General features: G+C 37.0%; 1 long non-coding RNA gene across 3 annotated transcripts in view; it reads left to right on the forward strand.

Moving 5' to 3' along the window:
• The window catches only part of LOC123383093, a 237,081-nt gene that overhangs the window by 157,422 nt on the left and 56,274 nt on the right, over window positions 1–23,385 (forward strand). Inside the window, exons 4-5 of one of the 3 annotated variants that reach the window (XR_006592454.1) lie at window positions 11,471–11,576; window positions 13,872–14,065. This is a non-coding gene — a long non-coding RNA (uncharacterized LOC123383093). Of the gene's footprint in view, window positions 1–11,470; window positions 11,577–13,871; window positions 14,066–23,385 lie in introns of those variants that run through there. The other 2 variants (XR_006592453.1, XR_006592455.1) reach the window with 2 other exon arrangements.

Raw genomic sequence — 23,385 nt, forward strand, 5'->3', positions numbered from 1 at the left:
TTCTTCAGTATACATTAATGTTTGCCAGATATTTAAAACGGGAAAACTAGATTATGTTTTCTACTTGCATATAAGTGACTAGGTAAAGAGGATGTGTTTGGCTCATACGAAGGAGAATGAATGAAACAGCCAACAGCTTGTAATCAGTGATTTTCAGTTTAGAATCTCTTCCTAAATATCATATGACCTTTGTCCTGGCAGACATATATTCTCCATATTTTGTTTTGTTTACTGGGAACATGAAAATGATCACAATGGTTTAGCTTATGGGTTTTTTATTTTTATTTTTTTGAGCTTAAACAGATTGTCTGCAGTCCCTTGAGATTTAGAATTGCAAGATGACAAAGCATTGGTACTGTTGTAACTTCAAAAGTTTTGTCTTAGTGTTATTTTATCCAATTTAAGTTTCAATCCATTTAGAAATCCATGTCTCCTACCATCTTTTATATTTCCTTTTCTCATTTAAAGAAATCCTACCTTTTGAAGTATACTGCTTTGTCTGAGTTTTATCTGAGCATAGCTGGCTTTTCCTCTCTTCCTACCACCCCTCCACTTCATTTAATTAAGGCAAACATGTTTGATGCCTGTTCAAGAAGCCTTCCATCACACCCAAATCAGTAGTCACATTGGACTGACCAGCTTATGTGTGATGTTGTCATCTCTCTTCTTTTTCTCTTTCTTCTCCTCCTTTTTCATTTTTTTTTCCTTCAAGCAAGATTTATTTAAAGAGTTGTTCTAACCTAGTTCTTTCTTCAAAAACTAAACAAACAAGCAAAAAAAAAAAAAAAAAACAACAGGGGCGCCTGGGTGGCTCAGCCCATTAAACACCTGACGTGGGCTCAGGTCATGATCTCATGGTTCATGGGTTCAAGCCCCATGTCGGGCTCTGTGCTGACAGCTCAGAGCCTGGAGCCTGCTTTGGATTCTGTGTCTACCTCTGTCTCCACCCCTCCCCCACTCACATTCTGTCTCTCTCTCTCTCAAAAATAAATAAAACATTAAAAAAAAAACACAATAACTGTGCCCAAGGTGTTATCATAAAACTAAAATGAATCTTTTGGTGGGAAAAGAACCGTAATGACATTCTCTTAGATCTTTGCTCCTTCTATAATCTTGCAAGTTCAGTGCTTTCAGTATTTTTCCTTCTTCCAATATATGTTTTGGTTTCTTTGTGTGTACTCCATCACAAGTCTTGCCAAACTATGTTGAGGAAACTGGGTGGCTGCCAATCTGCAACAAAATAATTCCCCTGCTTTAATTTACAGATGGTTTTCTAACACCAAGATAAACAGTGGGTGCCTCCCCCAAATAAAGAAGCTTTGATTCAATAACATACGTACAAACTTTTATGCCCTCTCATTTATCTATTTTTATAGGTGTCCTGCCAAAAACATTTTTGGGTTTGCTTTGAGTCCCATAAAATCATAAGCAATAAACTTGTATTGTGAAAATAAGGCTTAAAACTTGTGAATTTCCCAATAGCTCATTTTGCTCCATCCGCACGCTCTCCTTTTCTTCTCACCTCTAACATGTCAACTGTAAGATATAATTGCTTCCATAATTCCTCAAATGATCACTGTGAAAATCCTGTCAAGTCTCTTCCTACCACAAGCGAATATTTATAGATGATTTATAAAGTGCTGAAAACCAGAACTTATAATGGAGAATCTGACAAGGGCTGAAATGTTTCTGCACTGGGAGGCATCAGTACAGCAGAAAAGCAGACGTTACCAGAGAGAGCCACTCCTTCGCAGTGTTCCCACAAGAAGGAAGATAGCATATAGGCTGTTCAGAAAGGACCAGAATCACAGAAATTATCATGGACTTCTCAAGAACCTATAGTGTGCTTGTCTGTAGAGCCCTTATACATAAATGATCTGAGAAAGCATTAGAACAGCTTCCCTTTCAAGAGGATTTCTACTTAAAGTCTTAAACTTAAAGTCTTAAGGTCTTAAAACTTAAAGTTTTATTTTGTTGTTTAGACAAACAGTGGAGTGATTTCTCTCACACTCATACAATTAGAAGTTTCAGAATGCCTCAAAAACATGCTTATGCTGTGAATGTCCAGGTTTTATGCCTTTCAGTGTGAGAGAAAAGATAAAATCTCAAATTTCAACTCTTTTATCCTTTGAGAACAACAGAAATACAGAAATATTAAATCCATAGATACTTGCAAAACTTTCTCACGGCCGGCAGATTTAAACTTCTAACTAGGTGATTCCACAGAAACAGAAGTAAACTGATTTGGGCTTCTCCTCCTCTCTCCTCCTCTTTCAGCTGGCTCTCAATTACAGCTAATAATGGCAGAGCATTGCCCCAAAGTTAGACAATAGTAGTAAGAATGAATATAAAAGGGCCAGATAATTCACAAAGAGAAATTGCAAATCTTTGGTTAATTATGAGTTGGAAAAAATTGCTAAATATTTTTCCAACCAAAAGACAAAATCCTTGTGGCTTTTTTCTTTGACAGGCTATTATTGGAACACTGTAAAAAAATAAATGTGAGACGATGTCTCAGAAATGCATAGGACTGGTATTATGCGCCCAGAGAAGCTTGCTATTCAGCTTATAGGCGACTTTTACTGAGTGCCTATTATATGCCAGACAGTCTTACCAACACGGTAGGAGTTTTACTCGTATTTCTTGTATCTTTGTAAAAGCCTGTAAATTATTGACAATTAATATCCCTATTTTATAGTTAAGGGAATAGAGGCATAGAGAGGTTAAACAACTAGACAATGAATACACAGCTACTAACAGGAAAATCTGAGACTTGAACCTAGGCTGTCTGTTGCCTAAGACCCCCGGCCTAACCAGGCTCCACTCACTGTACCAGTCCTCTTGCCTGTGATATGACGAATTAACTAGAAGGTTAACAATGTAAAAGTGGATTGCAAAACAAGTGACTCTAATTATTTGCCTTACTCAGATCACAGGGACATTTTATCAAACTGACCTATTACATAATCATAACCACCGTGAATTTTGACAGGATGAATCTTGAAGAAAACAGTTTTTCCTTTTATAGTGTAAATGATCTTATAGTTTATAAAAGTCAGGAATCTTTGAGAATAATGCAGATGGTCTGAGCGGACATTGTAAGTATGAAACAATTTTTTAAAAATTTATACCTATATAATCGAGAAGGTTGGAAGGCCTGTAAACTCTCCCGAATTCTTTTTTCTGCAGTCTCTATGGTACATCACTGGATAAGCTTTACCAATCATCAATTAATTGGTTAAAATCCCATGAAGAGATTTGTTAACATGATAGACCAGACAGCCTAGACTCAAGTCTCAGATTCATCATGCATTTAGAATTCCAGACATAAATGCAAAGGAGGGAATGCCAGTTCAATCTACACCACAGAAACCAAAGTGCCTGTCTTACATAGCCACAAAACACAAATAATAGCTTTCAATAATTTATTATTTGTAATATACAAATCATCAGATGGAAAATGAGAACTTGAATATTGAAAATTATAATTTGCCTGAAGAAATGGAGGCTTGGAAGAAAGGATGACTCATGGGTTCAATAAACTTTTGCAATTATTAAGACATCTAATGAAAATGGATGAGGATAGAAAGTCAATATGAACTACATTTCATTAAATCAGAATGTATTCTTTATAAAAATACGCTTGAACAAAATCACATCAATATATTCAGTTCTAACTGGATGCAGTCACATGCTACATTTGTTTTAGGTGTCATTAGGCTCTAATCTCGACAGTATAGGTCCCTATAAATGTTCCCATACTATATATACATCTAATTGGTTTTAACTTCTTTATTTATTTTACCTAGTTATTTGGTCATAGGGAATAATCTTCTCCAATCCCATTAGTGATTGGTTACCTTATAATTTATTACCCATTCTCTGTTTTTTCTTTCTCTTTCACTGAATCCACAAAATATCTAAAGTATTTCAACCTCATCTAAATAACATATTTTAAATATTTGAATATTTAAACACATCTAAATCACATGTTACATAGATTTAGATGTGTATCTAAAATATTCAAAATATTGAGTTTCTAATAGATGCAAGTCATTTTTGTAGTATTGGTGTAAGTATAATACTAAGAAACTAATGTTGGGGAGATTCGAGAAATTCCTGTTTTTTCAGTGTTTCTTACTTTATTAGGGAATCAAAACATAAACACATGAGAAAATACACATTATTCTGTCAAACAATCTCATGGTAGCTTTTAGTTATGTTGTGTAACTTTGAGTTATATACAAATTGTATGTGATAGTATTTATATAGTAAAGCATCCCTCTCTGTTGATTTGCTTTTCCTCCCATGTTTGATGTTCTTGTAGGGCCATGTACTTATCTGTAGCACATTAAAAAAAAAAACCCAAACAACAACAACAACAACAACAACAACAACAAAACCCCACACCTCTCTTATATGAGCCTATATTGGTCAAGGTTTCCTTCAGGATAGTAGTCAGGTATGAGGGGTGACACATAGCATGGAAGGATAGAAGGCCATGGCTAAGTTGGGGAAAGAAAGTAGGAAGATAAAGAACCAGCAATACAGAAGCTCATCATGCTGAAGGGGACTGAGCAACACATAAGGTCACTGTCTAGGCCACACATATTTCTACTTTTAACATCAGTGATTAAGAGGCAGGGTGCATTTTCCAACTTAGTTAAATCTGGGATTGGTAAAAGAAAAGATCTATTTGTGGTTTATGCATAGAGAACTGGCAATTTTAAAACGTGTGGTAATGATAACAGGAGGTGGACAGTGGAAACCTCAGATGTTTTTAAGCAAATGTCCCATGGTCAGAACTCTAATTTAGGAAGACTACATGGCCCATTAATTGAGGCAGAGTTGGAACAGATTGCTAAACTTGTCTGTTGTGGGAGGTCATAGAAAAGATGTGACCACTAGTTGACCTGTGAGCTGGACCTGCCTACTCAGAGACTCCTCACTTCCTTCCCTGTCCTTGGAATATGGGTTCCACTTGCCTTTCCTGCTCCCAGGGGCGGCTCCAAGGACATAGCTTTGAGATAATAATATGGTGTTGAGAATACCTGCTGCACAGTGTACTTGACTATACCCAGTTAAGGCACCCTTTTACACAAAGTTTTAAGATTTGGCAAGTGGGTCCTGGGATCCATTTGCCTTGCTACTGCCCAAGACAATTGTTATATGTAAGTTCCCATTGCTTATTAAAACTGCCACCTACCAGCTCAAAGTGGCCTGCCTCTTTCTTCTTCTCCCTGCCCTCTGTGTATGGGCGTTAATTTCAGATTACACCAGGGAATCTCCAGAGAGGGTTGTGAAGTGATATTGTCTCAAGCATGTATAAGCATTACCTATGTCTGCGTGTAGGATGTTGCCTGAAAAATAGTAAAAGATTTTTGAGAATGGACTGGTTTTTTCTGCCCTTCCAAACATAAATAGCATAACTATTGGGTTATACAGCTATAGATGGCTATACCTAGATTATTTATTATTATGTATAATTATATCGGTAGTATGTTAATCTATTTTACAATAGTTCTGTATAAACAGGTGTCTGTGTGGAGGGGGTGGGTGGGTGGGTGGGTGTGCGTATGCAAATGAACTCTAATATACATCTCGGGTATGATTATTAGCATTTGAAATCAATTTAACCAGGAATCAACATTTTCAAAATGGCTACTTAGCATTTATTTATTTTTTTTAATGTTTGTTTATTTTTGAGAGACAGAGAGCATGAGCAGGGGAGGAGCAGAGAGAGAAGGGGATAGAGGATTTGAAGCGAGCTCTGCACTGACAGCAGCAAGCCCATCCTTGCTCACCAACTGTGAGATCTGACCTGAGCTTGAATAGGACACTCAACCGACTGAGCCATGCAGGCACCCCAAAATGGCTACTTAACATTTAAAATATATTTATTGAAATATTCCCCAGAGTGTTTGTTCATTACCATTGCTGAAATGAGAGTTGTCTAAGATAGATGCATGGTTAAAATATTGTAGAACCCTCACTGCCTTGAATAAATGAAGTATAAATTTCCAGTAAGCCCAGCACTGTAGTGCCATTTGTAGAATGACAAAGTCTATAGTCTCACAACTAGCCCTATGTTTTAGTCCTATGTTCTCTTCCTGGAGAAATAAGATAGTGGATTCTATTCCAAGGTTGACTTGATAAGCCATCAGAATGCTATTGTATTCACCTTGGTGTCATCCTCTCATGCAACGTGGTAATCAGTGTAGTTAGGCAGACACTGGATTTTTCTCCAAGCTACATAACAGGTTGCAAGATCTTTGGAGGATCATTTTGCTAATATATTATTGTAAATTTGGTAGAATTTTGTTCTGAGACCTTATTTTTCATTATAAGCATCTATTAGTAAGGTTGTAAGAAAGCATTATAAGCATCTATTAGTAAGGTTGTAAGAAAATGGAATGTAGAGTTCCCACATAACTACTTACAGAGTCTACTAATATTACCTAAAAGAACCTAATATTTGCTAAGTGATCTAATTGGTTTGGATCATTTTATAACCTATCTAAACATATCTAAGTAAATCCAAACCTAAATATAATTAATCCTCATATCCATATATATCTACATACATACCCATATTTATATTCGTACCCATGTCTCTATTTATCTTTAAGAAGAAGCAGTCAGAAAGGCAGTAAGGGGAAGAGGGGAAGTGATGCTCTTGAAATCCAGGTGGGAGATTAATTTAAAGGGGAAAAAGATGATAGTTTGCACAGTTTCAACCTAAATTGGACCTGTATTTCCTGGAATCTCCTTTCCTGTATGGGTGGTTGTTTCCCAAAGAGAAATGTGCACAAGATTTGGAAGGCAGCCGTATAAATGACACCATTGCTCTCTGTAAAGGTGTAGTGGTTAAATTTGGTGAGAGACAGGTACAGAGGTTCTAGCAAGTTCCAGCTTGTCTTTGTTCTTCCTGCTCTGCACCCAACTCTTCTTTCTCATTCCAACTTTGTAGTGATGCAAACAGCAATCCTGAGAGTGATCTCAGATCCACTACCAGCCATAGGACAGCAGTCTCCTATGGATCTATTAAGCAACTCTTCCTTTCTCAGTCCATACTCGAGTAGCTAGATGCACCCGATGTCTCAGGTTCCCCTGAGTGCTCCAACTTGACCACCTGTGTCAGGGTTGGTTAGAGACTTCTCCCATTATTTCCACACCTTACTTCCGCAGATCCTTCCACAGTTGTGTGAGATCTAACTCCTGTAACAAATCCTGTGTTTCATAATATTCAAAAGTGATTCTGTTTCCCTGACCAAACACTGACTGATGAAAATGTGAAATGTTACAGAAAGAGCAAGTAAAATAAAGAAGGAAAATTTTTTTCTTTGAATCAAGTAACCAAGAAATCGTTGAATTTTTTTTCATAGCATTTTATCTGTAGAGGCTGGACCGAAGAAGTGTCAAAGGAAGTTGAGAAATAGAGGAAAATGAGGAAATAGAGCCAGCCAAAAACAAAGTAGTATTACACACCTTCATTCCCCTATTTACTGCACTGTTTTGTTACTGTTACTTTAAAATGTTTATCCTTTTACTAGGCTGAAAATTCATTGAGTAAACAAATGATGCTTTGACATCTGTAGAGACTAATGCAATACTTGGCACTAACCAGACAATTTAAAACTTGTTTAATAAAAGACTGAATAACAACACATAATTTTAATCTATATTGAAACCTCAGAACTAGCTTTTGCACCTTAAATTAGCAATAGTTTGTATTGCTACAATAGTTATATTGGAGTAGGTAGAAAATTATATTGGAAAAGAGTGGGAAAAGAAGAAAAAGATAAAAATAAATAAAAACATGTCTAGTTGAACCTCATAATTGCGCAACAGGACATGTGCGCTATACCTGATTGAAAACAAGGAGAAAAAACTACTCAGCCATTTCATGCTAACTATTGATCCAATGAGGAATCATGTGTGTTTTTTTAACCTTTTATTCTATGTCACAGACTCCATCGACAATGTGACATTGCCTTCTCTCCAGATAAATTGCTATGTATGTATAGGTCACTGTCCTTTAATTTTAAGATGTTCACAAAATTTCCCTGGGATAAGAATCCCTGCAATAAAGAAAATAACACATATCTTTTTCTCAGTCTCTGTTTTATTCTCTCTTTATCCTTCTCTCCCTCCCTCTGCAGGTCAAATATCTCTTTGGTGTTTGTTTGTTTGTTTTTTGTTTTGCTTTATAACAGTAGCTTCACATGATCGAAGTTACTCAGTTCGGATAATGACCACACTCATGGGGAATTTTTAGTGATCTCCATATAAGAAGAATGTATGGAAGCTCTCTTTGCAAGAAACCGATTTAAATTTGTCAATATCAAATTTTATTTTGGAAAAGATTAAAATTCCTATTTTTTTCTATAATTTATACCTACATATATTTTTTCTCTATTAAAACTGAAGTATAATTAACATACAGTGTTATATTCATTTTAAGTGTACAATATAATGATTCAACAATTCTATATATTACTCAGTACTCAAGATGAGTGTACTCTTGATCTCCTTTAACTATTTCATCCTTCACCCCACCCACCTCCCCTCTGTCAATTACCAATTTGTTTTCTGTATTGAAGAATCTGGGGTTTTTTTGTTTGTTTGTTTCTCTCTTTTTTTTGTTTTGTTTTTTAAATTCTACATATGAGTGAAATCATACGTTATGTCTCTCTCTGACATATTTATTTCACTTAGCATTGTACTCTCTTGGTCCATCCATGTTGTGATAAATTGCAAGATCTCATTCTTTTTTATAGCTGAGTAATATTCCATTGTGTGTGTGTGTATACATATACACACAACATAGTCTTTGCCCAAGTGTCCATAAATAAATGAATGGATAAAGAAGATGTGCCATATCTATATCTATCTATCTATCCATATATATATATATATATATATCCATATATCTATATATCTATATATCCATATATCTATATATCTATATATCTATATCTATATATATATCTGAGTGTGTATATATATACATACACACAATGGAATTTATATCTACATATATTTTAAAAGGTATAATAAAATGGGTGTACAGATTTCAAGTTTCTAGCTTCTAGCTTTTGAAATAAAATTAGAGGTTATACACGTGTTTCTCCATCTCTCATCTACTCTCCATGTATTCTCTCGCCTAGACTTAAAGAAACTCTTACTTACCTTCAGAGTATATTATACAATCTTGCTTCTGACTTAAGAACTCCTTCTTACAGAAAAAAAATCATGTAGGCACGTAATTTATTGGTATTACTATATACTCATTCACCCAAAGCAGCTGGCTTAATGAGTAGTCAAATGACCTGGTAAAGACCCAAGACAGCACTGGCCTGGTGACAATTTATAGGTTGGAGCATTGTCCTTCAAAAATGGTATAATATATGAACAAGCACTGAAAATGTGGTGGTGTTTCTCCAATAGCTCTGTGAACAACAGAAACCCCTAATGTTGGTTTGGGAAACAAAGGGTAGAAGTATGGGTGATTCCATAGACTGATGATTAACTGACAAAAATTATGCTTTCTATTCCTATAGAATCGAAATTACCTTAGATCTAGAGAATAGACATTACCTTAGGTCTGTGCTAGTTGGAGATCTTGGTTTCAATGGAGGAATGCTTTTAAGATGGTTCACAGTAAGAGTCTTATGAATCTCAATGAACTAGAGGTTGAGAGTGTCGACCTGGCTGTATTAGTCTATTCATACCACTAAATCACCAAGTATAAAGAGAATGTCTAGCTTTGATCCTTGGTTTTGATGATCGGGGGAAATAGGCTACACAATAGGAGCAGAGGGCATTACATCTAGAACCCAGGAGATCATGTGCATATTTCTTAGTACTCGTAGGTTCAGTGATAAAAATTAATGGAAAACTGCAGCCATCAAATGTGGGCAGGACTAATAAGGGTTCAGACCCTTCCAAAATTAAAATAAACAAGCATGGCCATCCAGATGTGACTGAAGACAATGGGAGCAAGGACGGGTAGTGCAAGAGGGGTGTCATAAATATAAACTGTGGTCTTGTAACCAATAGCAGAAACCGGAGCTATTATAGTATAAGTATGTATTTTTTTTCCTTTAAACTATCCTTTTTCCTACTATTTTATAATAAAATATAAATCAATGGTGGTCATCTTCTTAATTTTGTCTTCAGATGCCAGGATATCAAAGGGTTGTGACTATACTAAAAAAGTAATGATCATTAACTTGAGATGAATAAAGGTGACTGGTGGGACTCTGGTCTTCATTCTTTGGAGACAAGATGAGTCAGTCTTTGTTAATTGAAGGATAGTTGGGTTATGGTAAATGTAAGCATACTGTTGTTTACAAATTTCAATATTTATTTAGTAGGTATGGATGGATGATAAGTAGCCAAAGGAGTGGGTTGTGCTGGATAAACTTCTCTTTCTTTTTTTAAGTTTATTTATTTATTTTGCGAGAGACAGAAACAGCACACGTGGGGGAGGGGCAACAAGACGGAGAGAGAGAACCTCAAGCAGACTCTGCACTGCCAGCTCAGAGTCCGATGCGGGGCTCAAACCCATGAAGCCGTGAGATCACGGCTTGAGCCGAAACCAAGAGTTAGATGCTTAACCAACTGAGCCGCCCAGGTGCCCCTAGACTTCTTTTTTTAATCAAACAGCATTTATTCATTTAATTTCTTAGGTTCTTTTGTATACCCCAGGGCCTGGACGTTTTCAAACTATCTTTAAAAATATGTCTTATAAACGGGATTTAGAATCCACCAGTGAGAGACACATGTATGAGATTATTGCATCTTCAGCAAAAGTAAACAGATATAGACGTTTGCCAAGTGGTAGGCATGAGATTTTGTAGTTACTCAGAGTGTTTGCCGATGAACCACCTAACTCATGCTTCAGGCAGCTGTGATTATCAGCAGTGGTTTCTTGTGATTCTTGCAACTTCCTGAAACCTGGCATCAAACCAGAGAGCAAACAGTAGGGTTTTGTGGTGGTGGTGGTGGTGGTGGTGGTGGTGGTGGTTGTTTTACTTCACCAGCTCTTCAAATGATTTTGTGCAGATCAAATTCCCTATATTATGTCCCCTTTTGCTTTAAAAAACTGGCTAGGGTATATCCTGTTTTTCTGCTGGAGTAAATTTTCCTGTTGGAATCCTGACTGATACAACAAGTTCACAAATGGCATTCTTTCCCCCTCTGATTTCCTAATATTAATCCATCATCAATAGGAAAATAAAAACATATTCTTGTAAAATCCATTTCAGATTAAGGATTTTTTTTTTCATATAATGTCAAGCTATAGCTTTGCCTAGTCTTTTGATTTAGTTCTGTGTGCTAATTTAGAAAGGGTCTTGGGATTCTCATGAAAATATAGATGTCTAAAGGAAATAGAAGCAAGAAGTAGAACAAGAGATTAAAGACTCCAAACTGATTTCCCACTGTCTTTGTTCTGATTTCTCAGGCATGAAGATCATTGCATATTTTTAGAGTTGGAAAAATCAGTTACAGTGAACATGTACATGCAGGATGGGGCAGTTCAACCTTCTCATCATCATAATTAACACGAAGTAAGTTCTTACTATGTATTCATAAAGTGCCTTAGGTGAATTTTCAATTTAATCCTTCCAAGCTTCCAAACTTCTGAAGTAGCTATTATCCTATTTTCATATATAAGAAACTGAAGCATCAAGAGTTTTAAGTTATGTGTTCAAGGATACACATCTAGTCAGTAGTGGAAATAAGATACTCGGAAACACACGCATAAATGGCATGGCCAACACAGTTTCATAATAGTCTGAAAATTATAAACTATCAAATGCAAAATAGCTCTCCTAACCTCACCTACTCATTTGCTATATCCACAAGTGCTAATTCAGGAAAACCATGGAGGTTTTAGAGAGTCTGTGGGTTTAGGAGGAGGAAGGAAGAAACTGAAAAGAGTGGATGACTTTGATGTTACGACTCCAGAGTTGGACTCCTATAGAATAAAATGTATCAAGGGAGGATAATGATTGCCCATTCTCCAGGTTCCCAAATATTAAGTCTTTTGCTCTTTTGTATCAGGTACAAAAGGTGGTCTGGTAGAGAAAGTTCCAGGTGAGGAGTTAAAACTTGAGCATATTACTTGAATGTATTTATATATATAATCTTCCAATGTTAGAAACCCTACCAAACTGGATGGATATGAAGAGATTTTGATAATATAGTATGTGGGGGAGATACACGTTTCACCATGTTCATGTAAAAAATACCTCAATGCAAGAGATTATTTTTTATCAACATAAGTGTTAGTATTTTGTCCAGCTAGTAAATTTCTAGCTTATAAACATAGATTTAGATTTATGTATATATGTACGAATATGCTGTGTTTTGCCCCATTAATGAAATTTTAGAAAAATGAAAGTTAAAAAATACTGGGGTTTTAGCATTTTCAGTTGCTTAACTCATTTGATAATGTTGGAACGTCATAATGATGTTACAGGTAATTATGTTTATGGACCTGTGTCGGTCTTTCACTAACTAGAAAAGTGAGCATTCTGTATCTCACTCAATGTTTAAGAATATATTACTGGATGCTCTGGAGACAGACACCGAGTGGCATAATATATATAGTCTCTGCCCCCAAAGACCAAAATCAGGCTGGGTAAGGAAGACCATGTATAGTAAAAGTTGAAATACAATGCAAAGCAACATATGAGTTAATATTTTAGATTTTAAAAATATTAGTCTCATAATATATGGGGCAAAGTCTGGATCATTGGTGTTTATATAATCCATAGATACTTCTGGACCTGTTAATATGTTGCTAAGCTGAGAAGAAAAGGGAAGGAATTTCAGGCGGGTGAATAACCTGAGTAAATGTTAAGTGAAGTTTAATAAATACGCAATTTAGCCAAGGCATTCACAGAAAGGAATATTACAGATGAAGCATTCATCTTGGGTGTAGAAGAAGAAATTATCAAGCAATTCATAAGCTGTCTGAGGGACATGTTAAACATATGGTCCTGCCCATGTTCACAGAAACAAATCCTGGTTTTTCTGAAGGAGTTTATAAAATATTTGGTCCTCAACAAATCCCCCCCCCCCCCCCCCCCCGTTCACTTGGTGGTAGATCTCAAAGATCATAAACCTCTTCACTATGGTTATGCTGTTTCAATTTGCTTCTAAACACTTGTGTTTTTAAATGTTTCAGTATTTCCCTTCTGGAAGGCAGTTGTCAGGGATGATTACAAAGTGTTCTTTGAAACACAACTAGCAGCAAGCACATTGAAAGAAGCTGTTTCAGTGGACCGAATTCATGGCTGCCTCCCACATTTGGCGTGTTCCTACCAATAGAACAGGAAGTAGAAAGCATATTTGTTTAGTCAGGAAACTCGTATTCATTGTTTGTGCTGGCTGCACAGGAGGGTGAGTGGGTATTTATATTACTGTTCTGATTGCAGGGCACTTCTGATTCCTCATTAATGGTGTTTGGAGAGTTGTGAAAAGAAATATAACAGCACACAGTTATTTTCATAGACTTCCTTCAAAGTAGTATAATTACTACAAATATTGCCTTAGTCTCCTACTGAGACAATCAGAACCTAATTTCAGATAGAATAAAATGCAAGGAAAAGAAAACGAAAGGCTTAAGCCAACTAACACTTTTATCCTGTAAGATTTTTAAATATGTATTTAGTAGGACCCTCGCTATTTTCAAGTGATAATTTCCACTTAGTTGGAATTTAGGAATGTATTGGAGATATATTAGTTTTTTCTTCTACTTCATACATTTCTATTGATTTCTGGTCTACTCATGTGTGTATTAACATCTCTTTTGCTCGTACTTGGATAATACACAGAAACTTATTTAAATTCCCCAGCCTTCCTTCCTGAGCGCAAAGACCAGATATGGAAGAACAGATCTTTCTTACACGACTTCTGCATTCCTTCATGAATACGTCTGCAGAGCCAGGAATTCTTAAAACAAATCCATTAGGACTAACACATCAAATGATGCCTTGTACTGGAAAAATTAATATTAAATACATACTTACTTATGTTAAAAATATTATGTATAAATGTTTGTTTTTATTACTTTTCTTTGAAAGTCCTTTCTGACTAGCAGAACTTTTTTTATATTTTTCCACATACCATTAGGCATCAGATGTGTGGAAGTTTTCACGTGAACTGTCTGACAATGAGGTGGGTTTTTTGTTGTTTGATTGCTTTTTTTGTCCAAGATTCAAAAACTCCTTTACCCTGAGAGGCCAAGAGGTAAAGTAAATGGGTGAGAAAGGCCTTGAAGAACACTGTGAGGTGTTATAGTAACTACAGTAAACTGAAGAGCATGTAGTCCCAAATTAATTGTTTCTCTTATAAAAACGTGAGCTAGTATTACCAAATACTCAGTTTTGTCAAAGAAGAGAGAATACTGAAATTTGATATAAAATTTCCCAACGAGGATAGATTCATATACTTCAAAGCATGACTATGCTTCAGGGCCACCATTAATAGCTTGCAAACTTTTATACAGTAATAACTGAGGCAGATGTTTGGCCTCGTGAAGAATGAAAACCAATGAGCTATGTCCAAGATCTATGCTGACAACAGCTTTGTTATTTAACACTGAAAGTGATAGTTACAAATGATTCATATAAATTTACATCATTTATCAGTACTTAAACATTTTATATCCGTATCTGCAATTATATATCTACCCACTCACGTACCCACCCAGCGATCCCTCCATCCCTCTATTTATCTATCAATACACATACATGTATGAGGCGTAGTTGTTCAAGTCTGAGCTCTAGAGTCTACTGCTGAGGTCCAAATATTAACTCTGCCAACTATTAATGAAGTACCTTTGGGAATTCACTTAACCTCCAGTGCCTTAGTTTTCTCATCTGCAAAATGTGGGTAACGACAGTTGCTCAAGCGTAGATTTGTTATCGGGACTGAGATTAGTTTGTGCCCTGCATCTCCAGTAATGTTTAACTTCCTGGGCATTTTTATTCCTGCTGCTAGGGAACAAAAAAGTGATCTCATTGATTCCCATTCCACCCACCAGTGTGAGATACTCAGATAAAAGCAGAAATGAGAACAAGAGCCCTCTGGACATGCACTGTAGTGTAAAAACTTTATAGGGTTTGAAGAAGACAATTTTGTCACAAAGCTCTTAGCCATTAGAGTTCCTGTGACCCCAAAGCTAGGCTGCTTTAAAAATAAGTCATACGTCTATTTTTTTCAGATGGTGCCTTACAGACTGGTTATGTAGACATGTCTTTCTTTCAATCTCTTTCTTTCTTTCTTTCTTTCTTTCTTTCTTTCTTTCTTTCTTTCTCTCAGTTATCTATTTCACCAAATGAATTCTTTATGTTACAAGAGAATTTAGAGTAGTGTTGCTTTAAATAGCAAGCTTTGAATGCATTCAAAGTATGAATCAATTTATGAGAAATTGATTTACACACAACTTTACAGGAACAAATCTATTGCATAAAAGCTGTTACAGGACTCAATCCAATAAGCTTTAACAAATGTGGAACCAATTGCTTGCCTAAAAACAAACTAGCTTTTCATGACCCCCACCCCACCCCAATTTTCTCAACACTCACACCTTTGTTTAGCCTTTTTAACTGGTGTCCGGACTGAATAAGCATTGTAAGAAAATTCCATAATAGTAAATATACAGCCCAGATGCAGAATTAAATGTTTTTCAAGAGAGACTATTATTGTACTTATTGATTGCCTGTCAGTAAAAATGGATGATTTTCCAGAGCAAAAAGCAAACATAAAATTCCACATTACTAAGGGGAATAGCTCTATTCTACATAAACTGCATAGCTTGTTTTTGTTGTTTCGCTAGTTATTGTTGGTCTTAAAAGAAGATAAAACTGTAGCCTAAAAGCATTCATCAGCAGGAAATTCTAACAAACCTTCTTCACAGACAACCAAGACACCATTTAGCCCATCAGCTACAAGCATGTAAATAATACCCTTGTAGCCAGGTAAATACAAAAAACATAAACAAGAACATACTGAACTCCCCTCCCAAAAGTCGACCTTCATTTCCATCTGCCTGGTCATTCAGGGCCAACTGTACCCTCAATTACTCCTTGTGCTTCTGTAAATGTAAATGTAAATTGGCGTATTTGGCACTGACATATAATTAATACATGTAACTGATGATAAATGTTACCTTTTCTGTTCTCTCAGTGTTCAGCTAAGGGCCCCAAAGTTAAGGAGAAGAGGTATTAAATGCCAACAAATTTTAAAGGGAAATGCTAGATCCATCAGCATTTAGACTTAGTAAGATACAAACTGCTTCTGTTATACTTCCTTTATCATATATGAGAAAAGAACGTTTGAAAATAATTGATAGGGTAAATGAAAGAGAATTGGTGTGTCCTTGGCATTCTTGAGAAAACCATCCCTGTGTCCACTGGGGAGTGTGGCGGTATGTCCCAAAGACTGTGGTGTCTGCCTCTGACCTGGAAAGTCCTAAGAGCAAGGGGCAGGGTAAAGACGACAATAACGGAAAGTGAGAGTCAAGAAGGGCGGCAGGAAGGCGTCAGAGTTGAGAAGGGCAAGGATATGCTTTGCTTTCCAGTGGCCAGAGTGGACAAGCTGCTAAGTAGCTGGGCTTGAGCCATTTGGGAGTTTAGCGTATGAGCTAAAGTGACCACAGAAGAAGAGCCTAAGTGGATGTGCCTTTGGAGCAATTGCTGAGGGGTTGCCAAAAGCCAGAGGGAGAGCAGTGGCTTGGGGCAGGCAACATGGCACACACCAGGATTTCTACGCGGTCACGCAAGGTCCCATCTGCCAACTAGACAAGGATGCCAGAGAACAACAGCTCCAACCAAATGAAGTTTACCTCTCTATGCCCCTTCCTCATTCTGGAAGGGCCTGAGGCAGCACAACCAGTTGGTAGGAAGTAGAAAAAGGAGCAGGAGGCAATAAATAACTTCCTTGCCACCTCCTCTTCGGGGGACATCTTTATACCGGATGGGAGTTGATGTTCTGATTTAGATACGGTAGATATGATATGTTAATACCTGAAAATACGATTGTTCTATTGCTTAAAATTGGGATATTCCAGGGATATTGTTCAAAGCGGGGAAGAGAAATTGGAAGGCAGATGAGGTAGAGTGTGCTTGGAGGACTTTTCATGAGGAGAAAAATAAAGATTTTTTCTGATTGGCATAAATGAGTTGACCCATTCAATAAACTGTTACCTATACGGTGAAATGAGCTAAAAATCACATATTTAAAATTAGGAAATGGCAAGGCAGTGGGATTTGTACAGTTCTCTGAAGTAAAATGCCATGAGCGTAATGATAAAGAGAAACATTGAGAATATAATTTAATATTTTATTGTTAAAGAATTCTCTGCTAAAGCTCAGGATAACAGGCTCATTAGCATTACTCAAAATATCACTCACACCCTATCTGGGAATCACCTAGACTCCTGGCCCTCTCTCATTTTCTCTTTAATCGGTGTCTCCTAAAAGTAGCTTTCCAATCAATACCTTTTTCCCACCTCTCAAGCTATTCCAGCTGCCCGACTCCAAGTCTTACCTGGGCACTCCTCTGGGACAGCACTACATGTGACAAGCGCCCACAGACATTTCCCCATGTGAAGCCAGCGTTGTGGCTGGACCAGCCCTGTGGTTCTCTTATTGTGACTGTAAGATGCACCTCAGCAACAACCATTAGAGAGTTTTGAAGAAAAAACAAAAATGCAAAACACAAGGTTTATTACAAGTTGTATAGGGTACAAGGCAAGCCAGGCCACACGGTGAGGTTGTGGGGAAGAGAGAGAGGAGGGGGGAAGGAGAGGGAGAGGGTGAGAGGACTGAGATACTGAATGTGGACCTGGTTCTGCCTTTACTGGGGTTAAGGGTGGCGTACCTTAAGGGTTAAGGGTTTCACAGGTTCACTCTTTATTGGTGAATTTAAAACATACGAGTGGGAACACGCACAGTAAGGCCAAAACAGGGTTGTGGAAAAGGTCAGTTATCTAGGTCAACTAGGACCTTCTAAAAGGGGAACTTCATGGATAGGGCGGGCTGGCTCTTCATTCGGTTGCGTAGCTGGCAGTGTGTCTGAAGTGGATGCCTAGGCAATAAGAAGCATAATGGCAGAACCTTACGTTGCAATTAAAAAAGCCACTTATTGGGCACTTTCCACCACATCCTAGAGCACCGTTTCCTTGCCTTCTCTGACTTACCAATACCTTTGGCATCCTTTCTGCTCTGCCCACCAAGGAGGTTGTCTAAGGCTCCACAAGACTTGTAGACGTACAAGGCTTGCCCCGGTCACAGTTGGCACCAATTTACTCAGAAGATACAGCTTGCCTACAGAGCAACAGTGAGAGTCCATACACAACTGACACAGCAATCCATGGTCCTCCGTGAGCTGTCATCTCCCAGGGGGTGGCTCAGGGCTAAAGAGAGGAGACCCACTCGGGGCTAACATGGGTGCTGCTCTGTCACAGAAGAAGTCGTATGCCTCACAGGGTCAATAGCTCTTGAAAAAATTCATAGGCATCACTTTCAGGGGTCACTTATAGTCAGGAAAGCTCAAAGCTGTGGTTCCCCTATCTGGTATTTATAGTTCACTTATTGTTTTCCCAGTCTAAATGCAATTTACCAATCAGGGTTATTTTTATCATAAGGTAAATTTACCTAGTGATAAAGTTATTATATACCATCATCTCTGGCTTCCAAGTAACAGACTTAGGGGGTAACAAAAAGCTGGAGTCTTGTGCAGCAGGGAAAGGGCTTGATAACCCTTTTATCCATTCCTTCCTTTCCTACCTCGACATCTCCAGCCTAAATCATTGATTCTATTTTCTTTATGATTTCTATATCTTGTACATACCTCTGTTGTTGGCCCATCCTAGCAAATGGTGATTATCTCTTATATTAAGGTACCTGTTAGGTCTAATGTTAGGGGGTGGCTGTTTATCGGATGGGGAGTGAGGATTGTGAATATATGGCCCCTAACACTGAGGATTTTTAAGAATATTTAGTTGTAACAAAATAACAATAGTTAACCGTTCATATCCTCAAACATATTTTGTTGGATTTGTCTTTTCTCATCCACTGGATGTAAATGGTAAATTATTAGACTAGGTAATATAGGCATTTTTTTAAAAAATCAGATCTTTGAAAAACTACTAGCTAAAATGAAAATATGACCTAAGTGAAATTAATGCTTACAAATTTTAATTGAGAAAATGACTTTTTAATTAGACCAGCTCATGAATTAAAGATCATCATTAAACTATGGACCATGGAATACTTGTAATAGCTCTCTACATCCAACTTCAAGTGATGTCCTCAATCTAGAGCAAATGATGACCTCTGGATTTAATGCATATGTTATTAGCAATTTGATCCCTTAGATTCAGTCCATGAATTTTAATCTTCTCCAAAAGATGTTCAAAATGATTGGAAAAATAGAGCTGGAGGTAAACAAATAGGAGCAGCTGTTTACCAGAAAAACTTTCTACCTGACCTCCTGCTGAGTTAACACAATGGTTGCTGAGAGAACATTAGGACTCTCTCCTTCTGGTATTTACCACAGACCTGTATATCTGTTTCTCTTTTCTACACTGTTTTAATCCTTCCCTGATTAGGAAACGTCATTATCCACACTTGGAAACTGAGTCAGGCATACATTCAGAGGCCAGCAAGTTGCAGGTCTACTGATCTATATTCGGCCTTGTTTGCCTCATTCCACTGTCCATGGCTCTAGGGAAGGTTGCATGTCCTAAGAAACTCAGCCACAGTTTGAAGCCTGGGCTCTATTGATATCAGAGTTTGATGAGGTAAAAAGAAAGGAACTGAAATAGTCTTATCTAAAACATTAGTTGCTCTTGGGGAGAGATGAAAAGGAGATCAAGGAAACATACAAGGGAAGGAAGTAGCAGGCATTGTGAGAGGGCTAGAACAGTGAGTTGCCATTGCAGAGAATATGAGGAACTAAATTGCCAATGCAAAACCATTGTCTTGCATTCCACAATAACATCATGGGCTGGAATGTTCAGGAGGGAAGAATGACAGCCAAGGACAGACTTGGCCTCTCTCTTACCCCGATGTACCCAGATTTCAATTATTTCCAGATCTCAGTGCTCTTGTCTCATATATGAAGAAGGGGAGAACATACTTATAAGCTCTTTGTTTTCTCTGAAATGTCTGTGGAGAAATGCTAAAAAATAAATGAGAAGACTGAGCCCTTCGTAAACTGTGAAGGAAGCTCTGGTTAATATAGAAGTGTGGATGTATCTCTGAGGTGCTGCCCCGAATCCACTGTTTTTTTGTGGGTTTTATTCTTAACTGCTTATTGTATATGAATGTAAAGTCCATGCAAAAATAAATATTGTATGCCTGTTATACTTTGGGCATCATTAATTGGTGAATGATGAGAACACCTCATGATAATGTAGAACCAAGTTTGCTTAATGTGAGTTTTCCTTCAGAAATGAAGCCATTCAAGTAGTCTAAACAGATACCTGGAAGAATCCCTTTGTTCCTAATTATTAGAATGTACGCAAGTAGGGATTTGTGTATTTAAATATCCTGCCTCAAAATTTTTATTTAGTTATTTTCTTACCCTGGCTTAACTGAGTGGCAATAAAGTGAGAGATGATGCTGAGTAAAACTCCTGGGGCAGATTTTTTTTTCCAGGAAAGACAAAATCGGAAGGAGTAAGATACATTTATTCCCTTGTGTACTAATTCAGTGGACTTTCTCTGGAGTATCATTGTAAGGCATATTAAGTTGAAACCATCTTATAATAATATGATACCTTTGGCCCCTATTAATAACAACCAACATTTATTGAGTGTTAAATATTGTACATATAGCCTCTCATTTCCTATGAACATCCTCATGTCATAGGTACTACTGTTACTTTTATTTTGTGAGAAACTGAAGCAAGAAGAGGTCATGTAATTAGTCCAAGGTCACACACCTAGTCCGTAGAAGAGCTGGATATTGAACTTCAGTAGCTTGGTTCCAGAATCCACATGAATCCACAGAATCCACTACCCTAACTGCATCAGGAGCCTGAAAGAAAGCAGGACTTGTACATATCTTAGGGTGGAGAATGAAAGACAATGAAGTACAACCCAGGATGTGTTAAACTTCTACTGACTAGTGTAAACCATTTTGTTTCCTGCCTTCCTAATCTTTTTTTTTGCTACCACTTCCTTGTCTTGCTCACTGCCTTTGTTTCATTCTAGATACCAATATTCATAGCTGTCTTTCTTGTCTCTGTGTCTCTTATTCCTGGTTAGGATTATTAATTCCAAGATTAATAATCACAAAGTAATGGATTTCCAAATATACATCTCAGTCTTGAGTTCCAAATCCATGTACAAGCTGACCTCTGTCAGCATCTGGTCGTCTCATAGCTCCTGAAACTCAACATGTCTAAAAATGCTTCTATGGCCTTTTGAATAGGGCTGTCCTCAGATTCACTTCTCCTGTGTTCTCTGTCCTGGTTGGTGACACCATTTCTTCACTTGCAATCTGTGATCAGCAATTGCTACTTTTCATTCATTCAAATCATGCCCATTTGAAGTCAGAGATCATCTGTATTTCTCTTTTGTTGAAAATTGAGATGTAATTGACATATAGCATTATATTAGTTTCAGGTATATGATATAATAATTTGATTTTTATAGGTATTATGAAATGATTACCATAATAAGTCTAGTTACATCCAATACCGCATATGGTTACAATTTTTTTCTTGTGAAAAGAACTTTTTTTTTAACTGAAGTATAGGTAACACACAATATTAGCTTCAGGTGTACAACTCTGTGCTGAGAATTTTTAAGATTTACTCTCATAACAGCTTTCAAATATATAACACAATATTATTCATTAATAAAGAGATCATCTCTTGAATCCAACTGTTCCTCTTTCCTCCATGGCCTTTACTTTATGATAGGTGTGGATCATGCCATGTTTGGCCTCTCTGACATTAATTTTTCTCTCCTCCAGTTACAACCTCCTCCATTTTTTTCAGGATTACAATTCTGAAAATTGAATTTAACCATATTAATTTTTTACCTAGAGACAGCTGTCAGTTTTCTATCATTCACAAGACAAAATCAAAACTCAAGATGGTTGGCAAGCTCTTTCAAACACAGTTCCTTCCCTCTGTGGTTAAGAATCTGTTTCTCGGTGTACCTCTCTCTTTTTTTTTTTTCCCTGTGCTCATTTGTTCTGTTTCTTAAATTCCACACATGAGTGAAATCATATGGTATTTGTCTTTCTCTGAGTGACTTATTTTGCTTAGTATAATACTCTCTAGCTCCATTCATGTCATTGTTGAGGGCAGGATTTCATTCTTTTTATGGCTGAGTAATATTCCATTGTGTGTGCATACTCCTGTATATATATATATATATATATATTCTCTTTCCATTCATCAGTCAGGGAACACTTGAACTATTTCTATCATTTGGCTATTATAGATTATTGTAGATGATGCTGCTATACATTGGGGTGCATGTACCCCTTTGAATTAGTATTTTTTATTCTTTGGGTAAATATCTAGTAGTGCAATTGCTGGATCATAGGGTAATTCTATGTTTAACTTGAACTTCCATACTGTTTTCAAACTTATAGCTACCAGAGGGGAGGTGGAAGGATGTGTTAAATGGATGATGGGGATTGAGTACACTTGTGATGGGCACCAGGTGTTGTATGGACGTGTTGAATCACTAAGTTGTAAACTAAAACTAATAAAAGGTAGGGAAAAACACAGTTTCTGTCAATCTATAGCAATACAAATATAAAACAACAACAACAAAAAGATAAAATGATTGCGTCTACGTATTGCCTATTCCTTACACCCCAGCAATCCAAGAGCTCAATTTACAGACAAGATAAAGCTTTGGTGGTGCAAACCGAGGCTGAAAAAGAAAGAGCCACTTTCATTTTGGATCTCTTATCCTCTCCAGTTACCTTGGCATATCCAATTCATAAACTACTCTCTACCTTTCCATTCCCCATCCACTCACTTCTTTTGTATTCAGCCTTGAGGACATGTAAGTCACTGATAAAATGTAAGAGAGGTTGATTAGAAGAGTCATCAAGACCTGAACTTAGGGTGCCTTATTAAAAAAGAAAACACAACAAAACAAATCAAACCAGAACAAAAAAATTTAAACCTTTCGCACTACCAAGATACATACCCCGCTATATCTCTGCTCTGCTTGTTATGGGCTAAATTGTGTTTCCTTTAAAATTCGTATGTTGAAGTCCTCACCCTCCTAGTACCCTAGAATGTGATGTGTTTGGAGGTAAGAGTCTTTAAAGAGGTTATTAAGATGGGGTCATTAGAGTGAGCCCTCACCCAATATGAGAGGAGATT

This window comes from Felis catus, chromosome F2 (assembly GCF_018350175.1).
Source record: "Felis catus isolate Fca126 chromosome F2, F.catus_Fca126_mat1.0, whole genome shotgun sequence".
NCBI lineage: Eukaryota > Metazoa > Chordata > Mammalia > Carnivora > Felidae > Felis > Felis catus.